This window comes from Myotis davidii, unplaced genomic scaffold, assembly GCF_000327345.1.
Source record: "Myotis davidii unplaced genomic scaffold, ASM32734v1 scaffold233, whole genome shotgun sequence".
Classification (NCBI taxonomy): domain Eukaryota; kingdom Metazoa; phylum Chordata; class Mammalia; order Chiroptera; family Vespertilionidae; genus Myotis; species Myotis davidii.
In genome coordinates, this window is record NW_006285917.1 from 501859 (window position 1) to 506617 (window position 4759).

General features: G+C 53.8%; 1 long non-coding RNA gene across 1 annotated transcript in view; it reads right to left on the reverse strand.

Moving 5' to 3' along the window:
* Positions 1-390: 390 nt before the first annotated feature.
* LOC102762979 overlaps positions 391-4759 on the reverse strand; it is a 5519-nt gene continuing 1150 nt past the window's right edge. Inside the window, exons 2-3 of the long non-coding RNA XR_435310.2 lie at positions 1416-1504; positions 391-1268 (exon numbers count right to left, since the gene is read on the reverse strand). This is a non-coding gene — a long non-coding RNA (uncharacterized LOC102762979). The remainder of the gene's footprint in view (positions 1269-1415; positions 1505-4759) is intronic.

Here is a 4759-nt window from a genome sequence, read left to right on the forward strand (position 1 = left end):
GTCACCTTCAGGCACGTGATTATAGAAAGGAAAACCCGCACGCAGCCTGCTTGCTCGGAAACCCAGAGGAGCACCTCCCGCCACACACACACACACACACACACACACACACACACACACATCCCGCACGCCGCACACCTCAAAGATGGGGAGGGACCACTGGAGGACACCTGTGCCTACCATCCCACCCTCCCAGTCCCTTTATTTCAGGGCTTCGGGTCTGCTGATCCCCGGGTGTGTCTTTCGCTCTAGTGGGGGAAACATGAGCCCAGGATAGTCCTGGTTTTCAGGGACTGGGTCTGGGGAGCTGGAGCTGGGAAGACAGGGGCTCTGAGACTGGCACATGGAAGGCTGCAAGCAACATCAGCTGAATCCAAACTTTCTTTCCCAGTGATTGGTTTATTTATGTATTTGTCCACACTCACTGAAGCCTCACACTGGCAAGAATCTTTTTGACAGTCGTGACAAACGGAGGCAGAGGCGATGCTTTGCACATACTACGTGCTAAATAAATATCGGTGGCATGAGCAGCTGAAGCTACTGACTTCTCCACGGAGCAGACTGCTCGTTCCCCTTCTAGTCCTCCGTCTCACCAAACCGTCACCGTCACTGGTCTGAGAGCCCAGAGAAGAGGTGCAGGTCTGGGTGAGGACCACCTATTCCTTGATGCGAGAAGTCTGGGTCTTTGGTGTGATAAAAAAATGCTAATTTTATACCAATGGAAGCGATCTGGGTTCAATTTTGACCCCCAAATGCCCTTAACATGGGTCAATGAGCAAGGGAGACCTGAAGAAGGAGCCTCCGCGGCCTCCGTGCCCGGAAGAGAATCTGAATTTGCTCCTGAGCAGGGCTGGAAGCTGCAGGTTCTTACCACCCGCTGCTTGGAGGTTTGGGGGACTGTGGGGAAGGACTAGGGGCACTGAGAGAAACATTTCATTCTGGTTCCCCACCCCACCGCACCCCCAGGCAAGGGGACAAAAGCACAACAGCAACTGAACAGAGAAGAGGCCCCGGCACACGGAGAACTGAAGGCAGAAGCTGCTTCCAGCGTCGGGCTCCAGGAGGCAGCGGCAGCTGCAGGCTCTGCGCAGACATCCAGGTCCCAAGAAGTGAACTGGGCTCCTCCTTGCCAGCCAGGCCAGGTAGGGGCACGGGAGCGGCTTAGGGCAGATGTCTGCATCTGCTCCACCAAGGCCTGGAGTGAGCGACCTCCCATCTTTGCTCCCTTCTGGGCAGATGTGGATGGCGGTGGGCCTGGCCAGTCAGGGCTGGAGAGACAGCCAAGAGCCAGAATCAACCAGCCTCTCCATCCAAGAATAGGGAAATAGGCCTTACTTACTTAACCGTTTAAGGCACTGACCTGGCATCACTGACCTCACCTCCCTGCACCAAGGTGAGTTCCTACAGGCCCTCACCCTGTGAGCGCAACGGCCTGGGGGCAACAGCAACTCCCCCGCAGGGGCTGGGGCAGGCCTGCAGATGGCTGGAGGTGAGGAAGGATGTTCTGGAATGATACAGGGATATGATGGTAATAAGCATGACTGACACAGAAAACAAGTTGGTTGATCCCGCACCTGATCAGCAAGCTTACTCCACATCATTTTGCCCTTTACTTTCAATCCCAATGTTTGCAACCACATAATGAACTCTGGGGGGGCTCATGTTAGCTTGCCTAAAAGTCTCAGAACAAAGCCTTTGGGATATAAAGATAGTATATATAAGAACCCATCTTGGACTTAGATCAGCGGTTCTCAACCTGTGGGTCGCGACCCCTTTGGGGGTCGAATGACCCTTTCACAGGGGTCGCCTAAGACCATCGGAAAACACATATATAATTACATATTGTTTTTGTGATTAATCACTATGCTTTAATTATGTTCAATTTGTAACAATGAAAATACATCCTGCACATCAGATATTTACATTACGATTCATAACAGTAGCAAAATTACAGTTATGAAGTAGCAATGAAAATAATTTTATGGTTGGGGTCACCACAACATGAGGAACTGTATTAAAGGGTCGCGGCGTTAGGAAGGTTGAGAACCACTGGACTAGATGGAGAGAGAGAAATAGAAAGGAAGGGAGGGAGGGTGGGAGAGAGATAGAGATAGAGATAGAAAGAGCGAGAGGAAGGAAGGAAGGAAGGAAGGGAAGAAGGAAGGTAGGAAGGAAGGCAAAAAGCTCAAGAACAGGGGAGGAAAGCTGAAAGAGCAATAAGCAGTGCTGGGAAGCGCAGGACTGAGGCCCCCTAAGGGGGAACTGCAAGGTATCCTGTGGACATGGCTTTCCAGCCGGTTTGGGGGTCCTTTAGCCCATCCTCAAGGACTGCACTGTCCTTGGAAGACCTGGCTGACCTCAGTGACCTGCCCCATCCCATTTTGGACAAACAAAGAGGTGATCTAATTGGCTCTCACTGGGAAGTTCCCTCCCCCACTCCCCTCCAGCACTTGAACTGGGTGTGTACTGCAGGCCCAATGCGCTTCAGACACACAGCCACCCCAGCTGAGCTCCCCCACAAGCTGAATCTAAAGCCACTTTGCCCATTAATCTCTGTGTGTGTGAGTTCAGTGAGATATACTGCAAATCTAAGTCCTGCCCTGGTAGGAAATGTCCTCATTCTCTTTCAAGAGGGAGGCTCTCTGGCTCCTCCAGCACTTGCAAGACTCATGCCAAGCTCTTCACAGATCAATCCCAGCCCTGCTGGCGAGGAGAAACGCCCTGGCCTGGCGGCGTCTCTGAGGCCGGGATGGAGAGAAGGATGGCAAAGGGGGAAGACGTTTCTTCTCACAAGGAAGAAAGTGCAGATGCCTTTCCCAGGGGCGACCAGGCCTGTGTTCGCCCCTCTCTCACCTGCACATACACAGGCAGGCTCACCGAGATTCCAGGACCATCCCGTGCAGAAAGCCCATTCAACATGTGGCCAAAGGAGGCCTAAGTTCTCAGTCAGAGCCTTCCCAAAGAGCAAGCAGCCCAGTCCGCAGTCAGCCTGGCCAGCAAGGTCCGAGTGGAGGCACTAGGGGCCGAGGGAGACAGGACTGGGTCTAGGAGAGGGGCCCACCGCCTGCCCCTCCCTCAACTGCCTCTTCTGCTTCCTGTGCTGGTTTGGGAACTAGACCTTGACCTGCTGAGCCCCAGGGCTTGCCCAGCTGAGGCAGGAGGAGCTAGGTCAGCTGCTTCAATGGAGAAGCTGGGGGCAGGAGGCCTGGGTGGGCCCTGGCGCTGGGGTAACGGTGGTGGTAGTGGTAGGTCAGGGCAAAGCTGCCTGGGGTACCGCACAGTGGGGCGGTCTGGTCCCTACCCACCCCACGGGGCCTCTCCCTGCCCACTCTTCACCTTGTGCCTTCCCTGCCTCTGCCCCTCCCAAGTGGGTTCCCCTTCATGTTAATTCGGTTTTGTTCTCTCTCCTCTTTCCTTTTCTCTCTCTGTATCTTTATATTATGCCCCCTTCCTTGTTTTGCTTTCTTTCTGCCGTACCTCCCCTTTGCCCTCTATATTCTCCCTTTCCTCGGCCTTTCCTTCCTCTTACCCTTTCTCCTATCTTTCTTCCTTTCTTTTCTATCTCATTTCTCATTCTCCTTCTCCCCTCCATTTCTTTTTTATTTTAATTTTTTAAATTTCTTTTCCTTCCCTTTTCTTTTACTTTCTAGCTCCCTCCTTTTATTAATTTGTTCTTTCTTTCCTTCTCTTTGTGTCCTTTCTGCTTTTGTTCATCATAAAACTAACTAATCCCGCTTGTTCATTCTGTCCTTTGTCAATATTCCTTCATCTCTCTCCCAGCCGCCCTCCGGGGACCCCTCCTCTACCCCAGCATTAGGGCTTTCTCAAATGGTTTCTTCCCTCACCCGTCTTTTTCTCTTTGTTGTTCTCAAATTTTTCAGTCCATTGTGCTGTTTCCCTGACCTTCTTTCTATCTTCCTTTGTTTCTCCATCCTCTCTCTGCAGCAGGCATATGGCGTGAAACGGCCCCTCCCCAAGTCAGGGCTTCTGTCCTGTGTTAGCCCAGCCACCCTTCATGCCATTCCTTCTCATCTTACTTCAACTTGGGGTTCAGTCTCAAAGGCTGTTTCCCTAGTTGAGAGGTCAGGGCGGGGTCCACAGCTCCGCACTACAGGCTCCTGGGAGCCTTGCCAAACTGCCAAACTGCCAAACTGCCAATCTAATTGAAAAGAGAAGAAAGGAAAGGGTAAAAGAGAGAGAACCCCATAGCTTGTGGGGTGAGGGGTAGAGGCAGTGTTGGGGAGGCAAAAGTTGGTTTCATCAGAGAGGGAAGGGGCAGAGCCCAGAGCCAGGTGCCTCCCTCACACACCCAGAGCCCCGCAGCCAGCCGCCTCCGCTGCTGCATAAGAGGCCTCAGGCGGCTCCAGTTAATTTGGGGATGGGGTGGGGTGAGGTCTCCCAGCAGGCCTCTGAGTGGAGGGGTGCTCAGGGTAGCAAGGTGGGAGGAAAGGAAGGGCTTAGGTTAGTCCTATCAGTCGCCTTCCCGTTGCCCCTGGACTGGTCCTTCTCAAGGCCCAGGGTTTTGGAGACCACACTTCAGGCAGTGTCGGCCGTGGCCTCCTGAACCCCTCGGCTGGGCAGGCCCAAGCCCGGGGCAGCGCCGGGTCACCCTCAGAAAAACACCGGGTGCAGCGAAAACAAAGGCCTGGGCGCACTGGCAGCTTTGCAGCCCCGGACACAGCAGGCCCAGCGGCCCCGGGAATTGGAGGCGCGGGCGCGGTCGGGGCCAGAGACAGCTCGGTGTGGACGTGGGGACGGT